Below are 22,834 nucleotides of genomic sequence, written 5' to 3'. Positions count from 1 at the left end.
AAACACTGAAGTTCAAGCCTCTGTGTTATACCATTCATTCTGGTGAGCCAGTGTGTTGCACATCTACGCAGGACACAGGATGTTGGAAGTTACTGTGCAGTCTCTTCTGTGTACATCTTTGGTTTTGTGCACCATGATTGCTGTGAAATTTTCACACAATAGGAGCCAGTAATAGGAAGCACATCCTGTACTTTAAATATAATGTCTATAGCAGAGTGTATTGTTGACTTTAGCTTGTATGTCAAGAAATTCTGGCTACTAAAGCACTTGTGCCTGAAGAGCCACGATACAGTTACCAGAAGGGAAGAAACAGACGTTTAGGTGAAGCGTGTGGTTCAAAGTAATATGCTGGAGGGAAAACTAATGTGTGCAATAACAGAGATTAAATTGGAGAACAACAAATACCCGTAAATGAAAGCTGACTGAGGTAAAGTGGGGATGAGAGAGTGGAAGGGTAATGATAGTAGCTGGAGCTCTTAATAAAATGTTATGCACGACTAAAAATGTTTTATGTTTCCCTAGTGCTGTCTGATTATGGCAGATCAGACAGATTATTGTAATCATAGTAGTTACTCAGTGTCACTTACTGACTTTAGGAGCATCTTTCATTGCTTGGGGTTAAAAACATGTCTTTATAACAGTGAGCTATCTTGAACTTACTTCAACCAAACATGCCTCAGCTTGACAGCTAGTGAATTTGGGCTTGCACAAAAGCGCTTCCAAACTTACCTGAAAATCACTAATTACTAATCCTGTTATATTTTTCAGTACATCTGGTGGTTCACAGCAACAACAACAAAAAAGTTGATAGTTAATTCACTGATCCCCATTTTCCAAAATACAAACAAATCGTTTTGCCTCAGTCTGCTGAGGCTGTCAATCAGAGAGGTCTTTAACATTACGAATCATAAAACAGTCAGCTCCTCCAGTGTTTTCCTCCTGTCAAAGTCAGGATGCATGTCGAGCAACGCCTGACAAGAAGAACATCCCTGCATTGTGTGCGTGGCTTGTTGTAATCAAAAAGTTCTGCGCTTCCACTCGTAGAAAACAAAAGCCATACCCGATTTGAATTTCTTCATTCTATTCTTTATAGTCGTCTCCTTGCGCACCTCTGGTCCACTTCCAACTACCAGCGCTGCCACCGTTTCCAACTGGAAGGAGTTGTAGAGCAGAAAATACCAAAGCCAATCTTCTCAAGCTGTGCAAAGAGCGGCTCGAGAAGTCTGGGTTTGCATTTTCAACCACTTCTCACATTTTATCTGTAAATTCTTTTGTAAAGCAACCACTGATTTGTCTGATTAGAAATGATCTGCAACGTATGCACCATAAATCAAATTCATCGTGCTGAATTTCTGTGTATGATCGACATACTTTTGAACCCCCCACCTTCGCCAAAAAAAAGAGAAACGTCACTGGTTCCTTAAGGCATGTTTTTTGTCAGAAAAATCCTGCACCTATGCACCAATTTTAAGATTAGTCCTGCACACTGTTATCATAGTATTTATAATGTAGAAGGTAACACAAGAAAATGCTGCTGGGAGAGAGCCATGTGGTCAGCGAGAGTCTGCGAGCAAGACTTAACATGTTCCAGGTGCTGATTCTGAATACTAATGTGGCTGCTGAAATGCACAAGTGTGCGTGTTTCTGCGAGGTATGCAAATACTAAACATTTGACGCATACAGAGGTCTAATGTGCTGGTTCGTAATTTGATTTTGTTCTCAGCCTAAAGCTTTGTCTTTTGGTTTAGTCACCTCATGGGTGTAGATGTTGGGAATATTGCTTAAGGATATCAAAGATGATGACACTTCCTCACGTTGCACATTATGTCGAAAGCCCCAAGACATTTTCTTTAGCTAATGTCAGCAGCTCTGTAATGTAAATTTTCCCACTGCTACTGTTGTTGTCACAATGTGAGTCACAAGACTGCACTGGAGATGCTGTCTAGACTGAACAAACTGCTCACTACTCTGTTCTTCACATTATTTATACTGTGCCTGGTAAACGTTAATCTAGCAGAGACTCAAAATGGCTCCGGAAAGATCTCAGAAATGCGTGCCTTTTTAATTAAAATACGTGTTTACGTTTGGCTTCTAGAGGTCAGTAAATCAGCTGTTAGACCAGGGATTTGATTTCCTCAGGGGCCTGCCAGATTTAAAATGCGCGAGCCATGTGAGGAATTTATTCAGAGGCACCTATCAGAGAGCAGCGTGCTTTTGAGTGAAGTCTGTGTCCTAATTGTGCATTAACACAAAACGAGCAGCCAGTTTTCGATCTGCGATGTTATACCTGAGGAAAGTTCCTCTGCTCTGGATGCAGGGCAGGGTTCAGGTGCTCACATTTTTGCCAACAGGTTCAGCAAGGAGGCAAATTCTTGGGAAATTGCAGCTGCTATGCTTTGATGTTACCTGATGATTGATGGGGATAATATTGACATCAATCAATGGTGCAAAATTCCAAGTAATCTCTCACTATGCAAGAGTCCGTCTTAGTTCCCGGGACATCTGAAGGCACGTGTTAAGAAATGCCCTGAATTCAGACACGTTTATTTAAATATAATAGATGTGAAAAGATTTCTGACTTTTTCTCTAAGATATTTTTGATTGAACTGAGAACATTTTGTTCACGAAGAGGCAGAGATCGATGCTCTTCATGCAACTGTCCAATTTTAGTTAACTGGTCTAGAGATTTCCACATGATGGTGCAGCGCCAGGCTATCCATGCAGATGAGAAATCCTTCTTAAATGCTCAATGACCTAAATTCAATAACCGCCATATCAGATTGTATAACAGTAGCCTTCATGACAAAGCATAATGAAATATGTGAAATGTACCTCAGGTCAGTTTGAAATGGTTTTGTGGCATTTCCTTAGCAACGCAGTACGCAGATGGATAAATATCTAGTGAATCACAGCAGAGACGACTCACGACAAGTTGGAGACAAAACATATGTCACAGTAGGCCAACATTAGGAGACGTTAGTTGGGTAAAAAGATTTGTGTTCATACAGGAAGTGAAATTATTAATCAGCAATGGGTTAAAAAATTAAGAGAAATCCCCACTAACAATAAAGCTAACTAAAGGGGAATTTCTCTTCCAAATTTTCCCTTTTTAAAGCTGAAATTATTAAAATAAAACTGCAACATGCTAATCATTCACTGTTCCACTTGCGTGGTGACTAAACTCTCTCTGAATATCCTGAGGAATACATCCAGTAAATCAAGAACGCAGCAAGCTGTGCCCTTGACTACAAGGAAATCCTTTCTTGCAGGTATTTGTTTTTGTTCCTGATAGGTATGACTGATCAAGTAATGCACTGAGATGTTGGTGGCGAAGGAGCAGGCCAGCGTTTACAAGACGGCTTGTTTCACACCATCACTTCTTGTCAAACTCTTTCTCTGAAGCGATGGGAGGATGTGGTTGGAACATCACCCACCATGGTGTCATAGTAACAGCTTGTAGTACCTCTGTGCTTAACAACTTGACTTCTAGAAAGGTTTCTGTTTCACATAATTAGTGTGGGTGTGTATACATGCGTGTGGTTTAGAGTTACAAGCCAGTGCACATCTAAAGCTGCATGGTTGGGGCCGTTCTTCCTAAATTACATACTGAGTCAAGCCAAAGTTCTTGGGTGACAAAATTACACCATTTGTTGAGCTTTTAATTTGGTGGTTGCTGAATAATGCTATACTCCACCCCGAATCTACGCTCAGACTGTCGCTCATCATCCAAGTGACGGAAAACTTTCATGTGCCAGGACCTCTAGAGAACCGGAGCGGGTTTGTGGAACCCTCGGAAGGTCTGTGATGGATTCGTTGACTAGACCAGGAGTCAGCAACCTTTAAGTTTATTTGACTAACAAAATTCCGTGTGGAGCCACAAACTATGTCTGAACCTTGTAATGAAAATAGAATGTTACCAAACCTGACTACTATTCAGTGGCTGTTTATGATTGTTGGTACCTCAACTTAGCATTGTCATTTTTATAGTTATGTTCATCGAACCTTTTGCCTGTAGATGAATTGGGGGTTGCAGGCTGGCAGAGTTGTATGTGGGTTCAGAGCTACGAGTTCACAACCTCTGAACTAAATTTTTCAACTCTGATTAGTTAAACAGATCTTGCCTGTTTTTCCTAATGCCAGTTAACATCTGTGTCTCAGACGTTATCCAGCTCCCTGTTACTAATCAGGGCTGCAGCATCCCTTATAGCAGACGTTCCCAAAGTGTGGGGCCCGCCCCCTAGGGGGGGCGCAGAGCCATTGCAGGGGGGGCGCGGCATGAAAAGGGGAAAAAACAAAAAAAACAACGCTTGGACACTGCTAGCACGGGCGCCCACACGAACGCAAAGCAGGAGATGAAGCATAGCTGAATGTGTTTCCAAACCAACTTCATTCTATGGTGAAGCATATCTTCCCTTTGGTTTCACCTGCACAAGTGCCGAGGTAGGTCTCCCTGCAGAATTGGTTTTCCCTTCGTTGGGAGCAGCGCTGGGCTGTTTAAATCACGGACAAACAGTATCCCACATTCTTGATTTGTAGTTCATAAACACTTGTTGTAATGACTAACTACTCCTGACATTTTGGAGATGTTTGCTCTTTATACAGTAAAGTTACAGTGGGATACAAATAACATCAGGCTCATCCTGCCACAATTTAAAAATGTATTGATAGCAATGTTGAATATTATTACACAGGAAAAAAAAAACAACTACATGTAAAATAATTACACCGTGACGCCTCTGCCTTTCTAAATGGAGGGACAGTAACTGCGTGTATATGTAAGCGTGTAAAACCTGCAGATAGTCAGATTAACAGTATTTCGTCTCTATCTGTCATTCTGCAATTCATCTCATGTAAACAATAACGTGCACACAGCGTGAGGTGAAAAAAGGCACATACCTTTGACATTGCGTGACGAACTCCGTATTCCTCGTCCACACGTAAACGCAAAAAAGGAGTTTTAAAAAATCTCTGTTCTCGGTGATTCGAAACGCCGTTTACGTGTGGACGAAACAGCTGAGTTTTCAAAAATACCCGTGTAGGTGTGGACGTAGCGTAAAAGATTTAGTAGTTTATTTTCTTACTACCTGTAATTTATTGCAGATTACTTGTATTTGCTTAATTGTTTACTAAATGTTTGAGGTGTGAAATAAACCGCAATGGAGCAAAATATGGGCGTGTGTGGTTGGAGGATGTGTTCGTGCGTGCGCGCGCGAGGGGGGGGCGCGAACATTTTTCTTGTAAAACAAGGGGGGCCCAGCAAAAAAAGTTTGGGAACCACTGCCTTATAGTGTGATGAGAAGTTGCAAACAGTTCAGGTAAAAAGTAAGACAGATGACAGTCCTGCTAATGGTGCAATTTTGCAGTGTGTTGCTCTAGAACAAGGGTAGGCAACTCCAGGCCTCGAGTGCCGGTGTCCTGGAGGTTTTAGATGTGTCCATGATCCATCACAGCTGATTTAAAGGGCTAAATGAGTCCTCAACATTTCTTGAAGTTCTCCAGAGGCCTGGTAATGAACTAATCATTTGATTCAGGTGTGTTAACCCAGGGTGGGATCTAAAACCTGCAGGAAACCGGCACTCGAGGCCTGGAGTTGCCTACCCCTGCTCTAGAAAGACAGTAGTCATGTTTAACATGATGGGTTTTTTTCTTTTCTTTTTTTTTAAATGGATAAAAGTTAAGACATACGAAGCTAGATGGTAGGATCTTATTTTACATAATGTTGACAAAAGCTGATGCATCAATGAATTTATTGGTTAATCTGAACGAACACATTTCGTCATCAAAGTCAGAGAGTATCACAAACTAACCCATTGAGGAACCTATAGATAAACATGTCTCATTTTTTGCAAAGTAAATTCCTGTTTTTTCCAGTGGAGTCTCATGCTGATGCAGGGAAAATATTCTACATATATTGTATACTTAAACTATATTATTTATTTCTTGTAGACAGCTTAAATTGGTTTTGCTGCCGACCATGTCAACACTCGATCATGCCTTCAGTTTCTGTGCAGGTCGGTGCTTCTTTCTGCTTGGGGCTGGCTTTCTACCTGGTAAGATGGGTAAGATCAGTGGATCTGTGCCTCACACAGCCCCAGAGTGGAAGGAAGAAAAAACAATCACAGACTGAAACGAGGTAGTTTACCCAGTGAAGGGTAAACTACCATTGTTCTACCACAAATCTGTTCTAATACAGTTGCTAAAAATTGCAGCAATTGTTTAATAAAGAAACCAACTGTTTAAATATTATCTAGATATTTACCAGAGTTTTGTTTGTGACATTTCGCACAGTTGCTTTTGTCGAAAATACTGAAACATAAAATGTCAATATGAATTTAGTCTGTAAAGCCTAGCCGTAGCTGAACGCAATGGAAAAACAAAAAGTCACTCGTGCAGTGGAAAATAATGCAGCAGGAGAGATTAGAGTTATTTTTAGGTTATAGGTTTTCTTAATAATTGGAAACAGTTTTTACTGCTATGATTTCATTGTCCAGTGGCCACATCCTCTTTATGAAAGATGAAGTTTCTTTTTATAGTTATGTTTCAAACCCTCTGAAGGTTTGAGAGAAAAGAAACACTTTCAGATAAAATGTACTTACTTGTAGCTACATGTAATACTTGTAGTTATAATAATAATAATGGATTGCATTTATATAGCGCTTTTCGGGACCCCTCAAAGCGCTTTACAATACCACTATTCATTCACTCTCACATTCATACACTGGTGGAGGCAGCTACAGTTGTAGCCACAGCTGCTCTGGGGCAGACTGACAGAAGCGAGGCTGCCATATTGCGCCATCGGGCCCTCTGGCCAACACCAGTAGGCGGTAGGTGAAGTGTCTTGCCTAAGGACACAACGACCGTGACTGTCCAAGCCGGGGCTCGAACCGGCAACCTTCCGATTACAAGACGAACACCCAACTCTTGAGCTACGATCGCCCTGTGTTATGTGTCTTTGTGCTATAAAAAACCTAAATAACTTGGAAAATGGAGCCAGTGAACCTTTTTTTAAAGGTTAAAACTCCAGTAATCTGTAGCTGTCCTGGTTTACATATTGAAGTGGACGCAGTGACGTGGTGGTAGGTTTCATCTTTAAACGATTGCGACATAAAATTCATACTAGTGGTTTATATATAACAAAGTGTAAGGAGACCCTCAATGACAACCAAAACAAAATGTTTGAGGGCATTTCATCTGCATTTTTATCCCTTTTTATTGGGCTTGAGTGCTGAAAAAACATTTAGGCACTGGTTCTTGTGATTGTAGTGAAAACACTCTGTATACCTGGTTTGGAAGGTTGTGTCTTCACAGATGAATGCGCACATTCAGTCGTTTAACCCTTTAAAACCGGTCTGAGCAGCACGCTCCGTTTTGCGTAACTATTTTTAAATCCCGGTAGCACTGCAACCACGTAAGCTAGCGCAATAATTTTTTTTGCATATGAAACCGGAGGAGTTGTACTTACATCTTATGCCATCAGCTTGTCCTAAGTCACAGTTTCCTTCCACATATAGCTTTGCAAAAACTGCATAAAAAGCACTTGCAGCAACAAAAACATAATATTCCAGAAACACGCTTTGCCGATCCGATCAGCTGTTCATAACACTTCCTAATCCATCAGCACGAACTATCGCATGTCCGCCATGACCTGCCCGAAACCAGAAGTGACGTCATTTTCGCGGAAATGTAGTTTTTTACCATCAGGGCCTCATGAGCCTTTACTGGTGTTTTTAAAAGTTATGTTTGACTTTATGACTTTGTGTCGTTTCTGGGATACTTAGGACTCATATTGCACTGCTGGAAATAGTTTATTTTGATGCATATGCTGCTTTTTTGCAAATTTGCACTATAATATTTATTTTCGTTTTTCCTGCAGTATATAAAAATTGGTGTATTTCAAAAATAAAACTATGAAGACACTCAAAATAAATTTCCTGTGGTGGGAAACTATTTTGTGCAACTTTTTTGTATTTACAGTTTTGAGGGATAAGCCTCTTAAATTTCTCTAACTAGAAATATATGTTAAAAAACAAAAACGATTTTCAATTTTTTTGTAGTTTAATGCACTTTCTTGCAATTTATGTAATTACTATGCATTTAATGCATGCATATTATTAAAATGTAGGCTATAATGGTTGTATTGATGTATAGCAATTTGAAATGCTCCCAGAAATGGCACTACAGCATGTAAAAATATAATATAAGCTCTGGCGGACTTGGTTCTATGGTAGGTCTTAAAGGGTTAAAGAACAACTCTTCTTTGACAGCTTGAAATTTAAAACAAAAAGTTTATTTCTGCTGCTCCCAGTTTATCTACTGGGATATGGCTACAACTTTGACCAGTCCATTTTCTTTCTTCTTTATTTTTTTCCTTCTTTTTTTTTTAAGCATTCACCTGTGAAGCTTTTGGGTGGCAGTGCATCTCGTAGCTACACTTTTCTTACCCCTATGTCCCACCTCAGATCCTTTCGATTAAGTGGAATCACTCCATTACTTTGCTTTATAAACAACAGTTTTTTTTTCACAGCTCTGGTATGAGAAGAACACAAACTGTGATGTCCTTCTGTTAAAAGGGAAAACAATATGGCATTAATTATGGCGGACCAGCCGTGCTGCGAGTCCAAACAAGTTACTTCATGGTGATCTTCATCATTGTATCAGATTGCTGACTTAGTTTCAGTGGCAACTCATACAGTGGGGCTTTTCCATTTTTAAAGATCTACATTTACACAAACACTTTGCATTACGTCGATGCAGAACACTGAATGTTTTCTAGCAGTGGTTGGTTGTGTAAAAGCAGACTGTTTGGAGAGAGTTTCCTCCCTATAGTGATGAGCACAGACTGTATATAAAAGATGAATGTAGCCACTGTGATGTCACCCATCAGTTTTGGTCTCTGCCATGTTGGTTTTTGGAGGCAAAAGGTAACATATTTGACCATGAGCTCAACATAATAGCTAAGGTTAGGTACCATAAAGCAGCGGTCCCTGAGCCCCGGGCCACGAGTCGCTTGGTATCGGACGAGAGTTGAAGCTCAGGTGTGAAATGTATGGTTTTCAGGGTTTTTATCGTTATTTTTTTAAAATAGTTTTTATTGTTAACTCGGTTTCCCTGGGTCTTTTCCCGTGTGTTATGAATAAATCTTCTTTTTTGGGTACCAGTACTGGTTTTATTTTGTTGTATTTATCCGCAATACCTTAAAGGCATAAACCGGTCCGTAGCACAAAAAAGGTTGGGGACCGCTAGCATAAAGTGTACAGATGTAATGCACACACATAAATATCAGGTAATTAGTATTAAGTACCAGACTATTAAAATACTAAAATTTCACTTCACAAAACTGAAACACAACTTGTTGGATAATACTGGTGTTATCACACGCTATTTAACAGATAATTACATAAAAGATGCTTCAGAAAACACCAACAGGAAGAAGTCCAGTTCAGTGACTCAGGGACAGCTAAATATTTTGTATTTTTACAGTTTGGTTTATTAATGCTGGCATAAGCTCAGTATCAACTAGCACTCTCCTGCTGTTTCTTCTCAGCTCCTGGTATGCAGTGCACATGCTACATTATGCCTTTTAAGATTTCAAGATCAGGTTTTATACAACTTGAAGACTGAGGCATCATTCAATGTCAGTCTTAGCTGGTAAATCCTCTGAATACTTGGCTTGTAGTGTTGTGGAAGCATTTCCTTGAGTCGAATATCGATAGTTATACACTAAGGATGCTCTTATTGTACCTGCTGTAACATACTGCAGTCATCAGTGTTTACCATATTTATTAATAGCTTTTGAGCACTGGTGTTTCCCTTCTATACTCTAATTAACTGTGCTATATAATTACTGTTGAATGCACAGCCATACATTCCTCCATGTGAGTACTCGCACTGGAATGTGTAAGTGTACAGTCACTGCTTGTCCTATTTTAAACGCCCAGAGAGAAATAAGTATGAAAATTAATTAGGGAAATGCAGTGTGAAAAAGAGTCTCAACAAACTTATTAGTCCCCGAGCAAGAAACCAACTGATATAATCCTTAAATTCTGCAGTTTAGGAAGAAAAAGAAAGACAAAAGGTCTGAAGTCTTGTTTAGGGCATGATTGAGTAAAGCGGGTGGCGAAACGATTTCCTTTTTAAATATGATGTTGCAAGTGGTGGTGTTATTGCTGTTGCATTGTCACTTTAATTATGCACGCTACTATGTACAACTGAAATGTTACGACAGACCGGCCCATCATCATTTAGCCCGAATCTGCCAAGAAGAGATTTTTCTCAAATGCAATCTGAATTTCTTCTTCTTCTTCAAAAAGTTACTTGAATAATGCGGCGTGCGTGCTGGAGTCTTATCCGTTTGTCTGAACTAGTGCCGCCGGCAGCTGATTGTATAATTTATTGATGGTTTTTTGACAGCTGTCCTTGATGAGCGCCCTGCTGCGCGTCGCACATCTAGCCGTTGTGTTTACGTATGCAAGGCAACTTGCAGAAGCACTTACCGGAGTCACTGCCTATTAATTTACCAGGTCGGGTGTCACTGAGTTACACAAATGCTGTTTGCTTCACCAAGTTATTTCAGGGGTAGCTCAAAAAACTTGGCATCAAATACATTTCTACCACATTAACGGCAGATGTCCTTCTATGCCCTTGTAATGGATGGCATTAATTTTATACTTTAATATGCAGTCAACCATATTTTTCACAAACACGTTTACTAGAGGTGGGAATCACCATACATCCCACGATACGATATTATCACAATACTTAACGCACGATACGATATTATTGCAATTTTTAAAAATATTTTGCGATATTCAGATTCTGTACATAAAGGTAAACTTTATCAATATTCATTTTATCTAATATCAAAGTCTCACACTCAGTCTTTCTCTCATTTCAGTTTTATTGTTGACAAACTGAACGGTTTGTATTACAGTCTAGTCCAACTTAACTGATGCAACCATCTGGTACAATTATAGCTATTCTGAACTATGCAGTTTATGAAAACTATGCAGCCCCTTCAGCAACTGAAGAATTTGAAAGTAAATTAAAACAAAATATAATTTTACATTAAATAAAAAAGTTTTAAACTTAATTAAAATAAAACATGTCTTAAATTAAAATAAGTAAACTGTCATGTTTATTGCTGCCATAAAAAAAGTTAAACACATTTGGACAGTGAAGGAATGTCAGGATTCTTGCTCAGAAAAAGGATCAACATGCTCTGAAGTCAGAGCACAAAAACCTTTTTTGTAACAAAATATCGATTTCTGCTGTCCCTGTATCGATACATTATTAGCAAACAAAATATCACCATACTACACAGTATCGATTTTTCGCCCCACCCCTAACGTTTACGCAGGATGATATGTAGTCCTGTGAAAATTAAGTACACCTCATGGCTCAGTAGCTTGTATAACCATGTTTGGCAGAACTAAACTGAAGTTTTGTGGACATTTGTTAATGCACAGCTCTCTTCATTTCAGTTGAGATGAGGTCTGGACTTTGCTCACATGCAACCTAAAGGCGAGCTAAGCTGTGCTGCTATGTTCTTTTTAGAGAGAAAGACTTTCTCCTGGCAACCCTGGCAAAGGAGCCATATTTTCTGTCAGTCTTTTTCTAACTGTAACTGTTATTAACCTTAACATTTTACATGCATGAGGCCTGTAGAGGCCCGAAGAGCTCTTGAGTTTGAACGTTCTGACCTTGAGGTGAATTTGCTCTGAGGTCTTCTTCTAGTAAGATTCTGGCAGCGTGTTAAAACACACTAGAATGCCCCAGACCAACAAACTGCCAAAACCCCAGGTCACTCTTGCTGTTTACTGATTGTATTTGATTAGCTGTATCTGGCTGCTACTTGGTTTCTTAATTTCTATGGAAGCGTAAGAGGGCGCTTTTCATTTAAAAAAAAAAAACTTGCCATCTGAATTAACAGGACATCTTAAAATCCTAAAAGAGCTCATGTTGACTTTAAAACTGGATTTCATTGTTAATGATGGCTCACATGATTTTTTTTTTTTGTAAATATAGGTTTCTCTTGAAATATTGGGATATACTTGTGCCTTTGTCTCTTGAGCCAACATCATTGGTCACCACATAGACGCGTGGATGAATTTCGAGTGAATTACCCCTAAGTGTATTAAGGGTTTGCTCTTCATTGCTTATGAAATCAAGGTTTCAGGGCATTAGAGGCTTTCTGGGATTTTAACATGTCTTGTTCATTCAGAAAAAATGGAGTAATAGAATTTGATAGTTTTCTTGGAATTTTTGAGATAATCGTTTCATTAATTCAGGAAAACAAGGCTGCTTTTGTCAAGTGAAAGCACCGTGTCTCTGTAATATATTAATTTAATTTCAAATGATTCAATAATGAAAAAAATCCTCAGATAATTGATTATGAATACCGTTTTTGCAGCACTACTATAGACTTCATGCTTTATTTTCTGTTGTCCCATTAGTTCTTTTAACGTGGATCGCTTTGGGTAACTGTAACTCCTCGCAGTAAATATTTAATACTCACATAAAAATAAACTGTGAGGAGATATTAATGTGTATATTATCTCCAGCTCTGTTTACACTGAGGCCTCTGTTATTGTAATTAGATCACATTTAGTGTTTATGTTGACTTTATAAACTGGGAAGCTTTGTGTGATTAAAATCACAAACTAATATCCTGCCTGCAGGGACCTTTAACAGCTGTTCTCTGGGAGTGTTTATCAATAACATTGTTCTTGAGTTCTGATCACTTTCACTTTGAGTTATGTTACTGATGTTAGTATGACAATAACATTAATAGAAAAGTAGTGCATTAATATGTTGGATTGATTCTGCATATTAACCTTTTGTAGTCCTTTTAGAAATGAAACAAAGTTAGTCAGGTCTTTGTTTTTCTCAGTGCCTTCTGTCCACGGATGAATCAGTTCAACTGTTGTGATGGTAATACGACTCCTGAAGGTGGAAATACGATGCAATCTCCAGCTAACGGACGGAGAGTTATACTGAACTCTGACATGACAGTTTTGCTTCATATTGCCTGGTGGAGTTCTTACCAAAATGTGAAATGCAGTATTGACCTGCCATCAATAATGCAAGAATTTCTCGAGGTTTCACAGTTTTACAGTTTACTTGGAGCTGTAACATTGCAAGACTTGTCTATAAGTGGTGTAAAGAGCCAAACAAAATTGCCAGTTTTTCAATCTGAAATCAGAGTTAATCCCAGGCTTCACTGCACGTCTTTCCCCTGCTTTGCTTCGCCACATTTCCTGCTTCCTCGTCTGCTTGACCATCCCAGATTTGCCTCAAAATGTAAGGTCAAAAGTTTGGATATATAATGATATGATGATAATGATAATATGGATAATTAATAATGATTGTTGTGAATTTTTAGCTTCATATATCAAATACTTTTAAAGATTTATTTATTCTTTTTTTTTTTTAAAACGTCCTGTCAACCCACTTCCAACATTTTTGTCGAGCTAGTTTTACTTGCTGCTATGCTGGACCTGACATGCAGCTCTGCAGTTGTGAACGGTTGGTTTGAAGTTATTCTACAGCTGGAGGAACTGACTGGAGAGTTCCTCACAGAGTATATAATGATATATTTATGGAGCCTCGTGTGGAGCTTCTTGTGAGTTTTTCCCTACAGCCAATACTACCACAGATAAATTTGCAGTGAACCCTCTGAAGGCTTACCTACCCAAACCTTACATATCCTGCAGAAAAGTCTAACTTTACGTTGTTTTTTATATTAGTCGGTTAAAATGTGTTTGTTCGTTTTTTCTTTTTGTCTTTTTTCCCCAATTGCCCAGACTTCAGAGAACGAACAAACGGGTTGTCTGTGGTACTTAAAACAAAAAGGCAAAAAGGGGTACCGAGAAGGTCTGACATCCAACTTTGGCACCTAAAGGTTCACCGCAAATGCACTCGTTTGCTTGCTAACTTTGTTGGTCTTACCTGCATTAAATTTGCAGCAGATTAACTGAGTATTCTAGCAGACTTGTCGGTCTCCATGTACAATGTTTTCCCTGCATAGAAAAATATATGGTGCCAAGTAATGAAGGAGAAAAATCAGCTGCATGGTTGACTGAACAGTTTAGTTACTAGTCCAGTTGTTCTTGGATGCCGTCTTAGCTTTTTAAAACAAACATCATGGACACTACTTGGCTAACAAGTTGTCATTTCCAAGCTGTTATCCAGTGAGCATGGCCTTCTCCTTTCTGACTATAGTGGGGACCTTAATTGACAAAATGAATTTTATGTTGTATAGAGTGAGACTTCAAACCTGTTATTGAGGCAACAAATGTGATTGGAAAATATTTAATTTAATCAATTAATTTAATTTAGGGTGTCTTTTTTTCCCCCAGTGTCTTCCTCGTGTGTCCTGTTCATCTAATCCACACTTAACCCAGCCAGGAACCCAAAGGTCATAAACAAACAAAAACTAAATGTGATATTTATAAAGCAGCTTTTCTGTAGATGGTCTCTGATATATGTTTTTAGAGTATTAATAACAGGGCTAGACTAGAGCTTTTTTTTATAATATACTCTGGAATCATGCCTTTAGTTGCAATCTGCCTATTGCAGTCAGAGGTTCAGGTTTCTTTTTGTGGCAATGAAAAATGTGTGTCAGTAAAGAAAATCAGTGTGGGCATCTCTTAACAGTTTAGGTTTTGCTTTGGAGTATTTGTCAAACCACCAGACTGGTTGTAGAAAAGATAATATGTGGGCATGTGGGCTGTTCTTCTGTCTTTATGTCACGTATGTGGGAGTGGTTTGATGTTATAGCTGTCTGAGGTGACCGGCTGATGACTGTTGTTTATTGGTCTCTGAATAAGACCCACTGAATTTGCAGGCAAATTAGCTTAACGTGGGAGAATATAGCATTGATCTGGTGTAAGCAGAGCCTTTTAACTACTCTTCCAGTGATATTTTTGTGCTTAAAGTAAGCACGACAGTCCTAATCAGCTACTTGAATTAATTCAGTCAGATGTATAAAGTGACTCAGGGCAAAGCTGCAGAAAACACATGCATAAATGTTATGCATAGAACATTTTATATTAACCATAAATGAGACAATAACACAATACATTAAATGAATACAGCACATGAATGGCAGATGGCACCCTGACAATGAAAATTAAAAGCAGGTGTTTGAGCAACATATGAATTCTTTTTTACTAGAAACAGCTGCAATAAAATGGTAATAAATTCAGGATCATGTTGGAATGAAGGAAGCAACTGAGCTTTCTAAAAATTCACTAAGTCAGCAGACCACATGTGGTGTTTATGTGTGCGTTCTTTGGAGCGGTTGCTGAGTCAGACAAAGTAAGGAGATGGGGAAGGAGCAGTTTGAGATGGGATCAGAGATTATTTATTTAACAAAGTAGAATCTCAAAAAGCAGTATGTTATAACCCAAGATTTTACTCCGTGAGGTCTAATGAGGTAGTCATACTTCTGCATCAAATCTACACTGTGAGTGAGCCATAACCACAAGCCCTTCTGAAAGCCCGACATCTGCAACTGCACACTACATCGATGCAACCTGCAGTGACTGTACCTTCAGGTACCTTTGTTTCCTCCTATGCATTTACGGCTACTTCTTCTTGCCACCATTTTTCATATTGACTGGAAGCAACTGAGATCTTGAAGCTTAGGTGATTGCATTGTAACAGTATCACATTTTTACATTTATAAACATTGTGAATTTGAAATGTAAATTAAAGAAACTTATGATTTTGCAATAAACAATACAGTGTAAAGGAGTAGCAAATGGCCCAGTCTTTATATTTGCCAAATAGAGGAGATCTGGAGGAAGGGTGAAAGGTCCACTTCTATGAAGGAATGTCTCTGAGCATGTGTCACTCCCACGCTCAGTTCCAGTTTATTTTTCCATCACTGGTCCTGTTGACTGTTTTACCAGAATTATTTTAGATCCTAGATTGTCAAATATGATAAACATGAGGTGTAAAGCTCTGTATTGAGTTTCCTTTGTGGCGTAAAGGGTGTTTGGAGGTGAAATTCTTTTCAAGGCAAGAGACATAACTTCTCTGCGGAAATCTGGAGAAGCCTCAAAGATGAAACCCTGAGTCATTATTTCCTTAGAATTAACTCGGCCTTCTCTTCCCTCCATAGGGTACTGATTGCCCTTTTGACTGTAAGCCACTATGTTGTTAACTCTCTGAAAGGAGGTCCAAATTCTAGTGAATTCCAGTTTACCAATGTAGAAAAGAAAAGAAGTGCTGTGTTGTGGAAAGGGGGTCTTTGACCCTTTTTATTTGGAGTAGCATGAAAGGCCGCAAGCAGTGTTCATGGATTAAAGAAATGTCCTACATACTGATGGAAAATATTGTGGTGACCTTGGAATGAGATCTATTACTGGTAATGAATCAAAACTCAATTATGTTTGGTTGATGGCTGACATTTCTTTCAAGGTCCATCAAATTCATACCAGCTATAAAGATAACAAGAAACCAGTTGCAGAAGGTTACATGGTCATGGGTAAAGGCTTAGAAAAAGGGCATTCGGTGATAAGAAGAAGAAGAAATCTATTGCTTCTCGTTTCAAACAGCTCATATCTACAGGGCAGGTATCATTTACAGTATGATTTTCACTGGTTTAAATTCATAACTAGCTTATTGTCATCACTTTGATGAGCAATTAGGAAACTGACTAATTACTCAGTCTTGCATTTTTTTCTTCCTTATCTCATTTTGGAAAGAACCATAACAAATTAACTTTTTGTGAGGGCCTTACAGGAAATTGAACAGAAGTTACCCCAGTGTTATGTCCTAGCGCTTGTTGTGTAATTCAATTGATTGCGCAAGCTGCCCTCACAATGTCACGAAAGATTGGTCAGGGTATGAGATAAGGTGATCAGTATGCCCATTTAGGCATATTTGTTACTGTTGTTTTTAATGTTATTACACTGCAGATAATGCTATCAACAGCTCTTTACAGTTCACACAGTTTAATAAAATGTGACAGCTTTTGTCTAAAACTTAGTAAAGAATCAACCCTGTGGAATATTAACTTTCTGTACTATTAATAAGTAAAGATTCTTATTAATATCACAGAATTAACAGATTCATTTATTGTAGCTGTGACTAATGTCTCAATCTAATATTGAGAAGATGATAGGCTCGCTCTCTGCCCGGAGAGCTGATGATGTAAAGCCTGGAACAGCTCCATAGAGAACAGTTGGAAGAAAATGGTGGTAAGCAATTAACTCAGCCCACCCAAGGCAATTTTTTTTCTTGTTAATTGTATCCTCTTCTTTCTCAGTGCTGAAAATGTTGCCATAAAAAGACTTAAGTGTCAAATTTGAGGAAACATTTTAACTGTGTGGATTTTGTTGCACATTTTGGTTGATTGTCAGGAGAGCAAGTCCTTTGGGTTGTGGGCTGTAGAACATTCATCTTGTTACATTGTAACAAGATGAATATGCTTTTCACTTCATCTAACAGCTGTTTCTGATTGGTGTAGTTTGTGTTTGGCAGATAAGGTTCTCTGCTACAATGGTGGGTGAATCTACATTATATGGACAAAAGTGAGGCTACACCTCTTAATCACTGAATTCATATGTTTCTTTCAGTCCCATTGCCACTGGTGTATAAAATCAAACACTGCCAAGTTCCAATGAGGAATGAGGAGTTGCAGTGCTCTGCTTGCTCAGTAACTGCAGAGTTTCCTAACCTCCTCTGGTATTAACATCAGCATAAAAACTGTGCACTGGGAGCTTGATGCCGATGGGTTATCATGGCCAACAGGCATTGCCAAGCATTTGACAGAGTGATGCAAGTCACGCAGCCACTAGACTCTTGAAAAGTGGAAACGTGTTGTGTGAATTGACAAATCATGCAGTCTGCATTTGGTGAATGTTAGAAAAACATCATCTGCCTTACTGCAGCATTCCAAGTGTAAAGCTTGGAGCAGGAGGGATAGTGGTATGAGGTTGTTTTTCTGGGTTTGTGCTGGCCCTTTTGGTTCCAGTGAAGAGAGATCTTAATGCTTCAGTTTACCAGGACATTTTTGGACATTCCAGCATGAACCCTGCATGTGTACAAGGTTCACAAAACAATGGTTAGATGACTTTGGTATTTGGGAGAATGTGAGTAGCCCGCACAGTGCCCTGAACCCAACCCAAAATGTGATGTCATAAAAGCCTATGTATGTTTATTTTGTGCAAGTGGCTGTATGTACCAAAACAGTCCTAAACAGTATCCAAATTCACTTTTTGACTCAGCAGCCAAGCAGACTAGTAGATGGAAAAAGTCCGTTGGCCAAAAATATTTTTAATACTTTAAAATTAGAAATTGCTTTTTGATGTTGCATATTGATTAGCCGCACTACATGTTATGACCTACACAGTATCCTGTGTTGAGATGCACCCACTGGATTGGCTGGTGACTAGAATTGGTGGGTTTTCAGCTGATTGGCCAGGACCAGCTGATGAGTATAACTGACTCTAAAGATCCACTGCCATGTGCCAATGACCCGTCCACATCACTGTAGTCGTAAAAATCAGGATGCACAGCAGCTGCTAATGTGCTAGAGCAGCATCTGTCCTTTACTTGTTTTCACAGCTCTGCCAATCCCTATATAAACTTAGTATGCTCAGAAGTCTTTTCTCTCATTGTGTGGCAGCAGTTTGGTAATTTTAACTGTTCAACATTTATTATATCCAAGGCTGAGATGATCTGCTCAGCTTACAGTAGACCTTTCATGCACTGAATCAAGAATCTTCCTTTCTACAGCAGTCACCCTCCTTTGGATGCTTTGCACCCTGGTGTAGGGATGTGAGCTTAAACAAAAGTTAAATCCATTTATAACTGCAGCATCCAACAACTATGAAGAAGATGACAATTGAGATAAAACTATTTTCAAATTTTGTTTTTTTTGTAATCATGTGTTGTTTTGCATCGTCTTTTTTATCTTTCTTTGACAGCTATGTGCCTTTGCTCTTCGTTAAACCTCAAACACATCCCCCTACAGGATGTGGCAGGTTTAGATCAGCTTTGATTACAAAGAGTAGTAAAAACCAGTTCAGCCCTTCGCACACACTTTGTTTTCGAGAAGCCCGGCAAGGACAAGCAAATAAAAAAATGCCAGTTTTCCTTAAAAGTTCAACAAATGCACGATTGTGTCAAACACCCACCTATGGTGTTAATTAATCTTGATCTCAGAACATGCCAAAATAATTGCAAGTAGATTTTTTTTTTCCATAATTGATCAGCCCCATCATATTCCTTGATTTGACTGGCTAGTAATCATGTCTTGGCTGGAGACGCCATAAAGGTGGAATAAAAGATGGAAATAAAATGTGTGTCAGACTGTGACCTAAATAAGTCGAGGGCATAACCAGAGTGCCCGTTAACAGGGTAGAGATTCTTAGTATAGTTCATTATGACTGTTTTGGTTAGCTTCTCACATGCTAGGTGGTGGACACCCTGTCCTGATTTACTCACACTTTGTGGGAGTTAAACATTACCCCTCTTGTATCCTAGGAAGGTCTGTTCTCTAACCCTGATCTTTTTCCTAATCATCTAACTTAAACTCTACTTAGTCTAAGAGAAGGGATGGGAATGGATATCATTTGCCAATCTCCAGCTGTAGCAAATTAATATGTGATAGAAAATAGGTAATTCACTATTTTGAATGAAAAGATATGCTTAGTTGGTGGATTTTAGATTTTCTTCTTCCACTAATCTCCTTGTCTGGTGAGTCAATTTTGGACAATTGCATGGATTATTATTTGCCCCTAAAAGAGTAGACAGTACAGTTATTGCAGGCTGCCATCTTTTGAGCAAACTGACAAAAAAGGCCACAGCTGATCAATCCGCTCCATGTCAGTTAGATTACACAACACAAAACCTCTTAGAGATTAAGAAATGGATGGTTGAAATACCCAACCAAAAAGTTCTTATTTTGAACCACTGCACAGAAAAACAAACAGAAGACAAACACCTGCATAAATGGAAGTTGAATCTGTTAAACTGTATGGGAAAGATACAGCAGGTTGGCCTTTTTAAATACATATTGCTTTTTTATTTCAGCATGGAAAACTCGTGTGAAAAACAAGTTTTAGTCACAAGTTTTATTTATATTCACTCAGGAAATGGCAGAGCTGTTAGATTTCTCTTGTGTTACCTCTTTCACACTTCATGTGACAGACTCTTACCATATGGTACAGAAAAACAGCTGGGTCTGCACCAGGTCTGAACTCCCCTGGGATTTGACAGCAGTGCAGCTGGAGAACAAAAAGTCCCTATTTGCTAATTTTAATAAAACCGAATTCTCATTACTAGAAGATTGTGTATGTTTGTTGTTGTATACATACAGTATAGCGAGCTAATATCAGTTTAACTGCAATATAATATCTCGTGTTTCTTTTTCTTAGTTAAAATAATTTTTTACATAATAAAACCCAGTGGATTGTTTTGTTTTTGGCGTTTGTGCACGTTGATTTACGTTGCGTGCACAAGCAGGAACACGTCTGTTCCAGTTGTCCAACAAGTTTTTAGCATTGCCCCCAGGTGGTAACAATGAGTTACATCAGGTAGTTTGTCAGGAAGCTCTGCAGCTCTTGTAGTCCCTTAGCGCTGCACAACTCTTAGCTCAGCTAAAATATGCAAATATTTTTGTATTCAATATTTCTTCCCCTTGCTTTTACCGTTATCTGGTTATCTGGAAGCTGGCAAAACAACTAAAACTGAAGAATGCATTTCGAGCTGCCAGGCACGAGAAGATTGTATAGAGGGGCGAGATTAGATGTTGCTATGCAAACAGAGGACACATGGAAATCTGAAGACGATTACTAACAAAAATGTTAGTAGTTTTTTGGACCTCTGGACTAGACGTCATTTTATGTTTGGACAAAGTCTGCCACGTAACAAATCAGCCACAACTATTTGGGAATGCTTTCTGAAAGGAGGGCGATCTTCAAAAAACAGTTCCTCTTGAATTTATTATTTATTTATTTGCAAGAAATGGGTAATTTTTCCTCATTGTTTATATTTGTTGCATATCTAACGCGATATACACTGATATGGCCATATTTGAGCGAGGCCAATATCAGCTGTCCAGTACATCAGTTTGGCTTTGTGTAGAGGTGTATATATATATATATATATATATATATATATATAATATACTGTTTTCCTTCTAAGACCCCTAACAGTTGAGACACTGTAGGAATTCTTGTTGACGACTGTGATTTTATAAATTAGCAGTAAATAAGGGCCATGCACCATCACAAAGGGGCATATCTGTGGCTGCTTGTTACATTTGTACTCAGATGAAATTCATTTCATTCACTTAATTTTTGTTACTGTATATTTAAGCGTGTCTTGGCACCGAGCTAAAAGGTGATTTATGCTGCAGTGAGACTGAGGTGAGGATTTAGGTAGAACAGTAGAGCAAAGAGTAATGGGTCCCATGTGATGTCTTCAGTTGCACAGACAGTTCATAACTGCTCGCTGAGCCAGAAAAAAAATGCAGTTTTCCGTCCGTTAGGGAATTCAGACTCCTATGGGATCTTTGAGCAGTTGGACATATGCAGTCTTACTTGGTTCTCTCCCCCGCTATCTTGCTGTCGACACACACTCACACACACACTGATATCAAACATACACTGAAACCATGCATACAGCCTTAGAATTAACTTCTCTTTTCAGGGTGTCTGATGGTAATACCCAGGTTATTATCTTACCATTGTGAAGCACAAATACAACATTTAATATCTCATTTACGTTCTACTGTCGTGCCCTAACAATGCAGCACGGCTTTCCTTCTCTCAACAAAATTAATAAAGTAAAAAAACGAAACCATCCATAATAAACATAATGAAATGAGGATCAATGCAGAATATATATCAAAACCTGAACCTCAATTGTCCTGCTGTGTATTGTTCTGTTGCAGAGGATTCAAAGAAGGGATGACTAATAGCGTGGCACGGTCATGTATTTTGGATGCTTACCCAAGAAAATAATGTTTCTGTGTTTGCTTACAGTCCTTGTTACCACACAGTGATGTTAAACAGACTGAGCGGGGGTTAGATAAGGTTGATAAGTACTGAATACAGCTTGTACTTACTGGCGCTATAATGTCTTGCTCATGATATATATTTACACCCATACTTTTCTAACATATGGTCCTGTGGAACTTTTCTACTCTAATGAAGTTACAGCCCTTAATTGTTGACCACGGATCCCAAATAAAGGTCCTTTAAATCTGACTAAAAGCCAGCAGGGAAAGAAAGATCACCGTCTTTCTTGTAACTGCTAACATTACGGGGAAATTGTAGCTAGCTTGATCTGGTGCTGTGGTTTGACTTGGCAAAGAAACAGATGAACATAGATAAGTGATGGAGATTAATATGTACCCTATAAAACAAATAAATGTAGCTATACATAGCCCATCTGATCATGATTATGTTGTCTTTTGAACACCATGTAAGGCTAAATGAAGCTGCACTTGCAATGGAAAATATTGTGGATCACCTGACTGAAAAAAAAGACTGTTGCATAACAGTTCTTTTTCTAAGGAAACATTAAATGGTAAGACAAGGGTGCTTTGGCAATCTATACCTATCGTAATGCACTGGGTGTGTGCAGTATTTTTATTTCCTTATACTGACTGTATTATGGTTACTGCCTACTGATGACTATCCTAAAATCCACCTTTTTGTCCAGATCAGAAGGATTATGTAAGGAATTCCCATTTTAGGTTAGGGCAAGAACTGACCTTAAGCAACAGACTGCAAAATAAGGTCCATCCATGATTGTTACAGGGGCACAAGATAAGAGTCAGTGTCTGTGTTTTTTTTATACTCCAACACACAGA

The 22,834-nt window shown here is 38.8% G+C and overlaps 1 protein-coding gene and 1 long non-coding RNA gene across 4 annotated transcripts in view; both read left to right on the top strand.

The window, feature by feature from the left end:
- The window catches only part of plcl2 (phospholipase C like 2), a 45,913-nt gene that overhangs the window by 1,248 nt on the left and 21,831 nt on the right, over positions 1 to 22,834 (top strand). The window lies entirely within an intron of this gene.
- LOC146509039 (uncharacterized) lies at positions 5 to 21,816 on the top strand. The gene is made up of 2 exons (XR_014876973.1): positions 5 to 7,328; positions 8,238 to 21,816. It is a non-coding gene; the product is annotated as an uncharacterized LOC146509039 (long non-coding RNA).

The sequence above is a fragment of the Neolamprologus multifasciatus genome, chromosome 11 (assembly GCF_963576455.1).
Source record: "Neolamprologus multifasciatus chromosome 11, fNeoMul1.2, whole genome shotgun sequence".
Classification (NCBI taxonomy): Eukaryota; Metazoa; Chordata; class Actinopteri; order Cichliformes; family Cichlidae; genus Neolamprologus; species Neolamprologus multifasciatus.
Note: the sequence above shows the minus strand (reverse complement) of the source record. Positions and strands in the feature narration are given on the sequence as shown.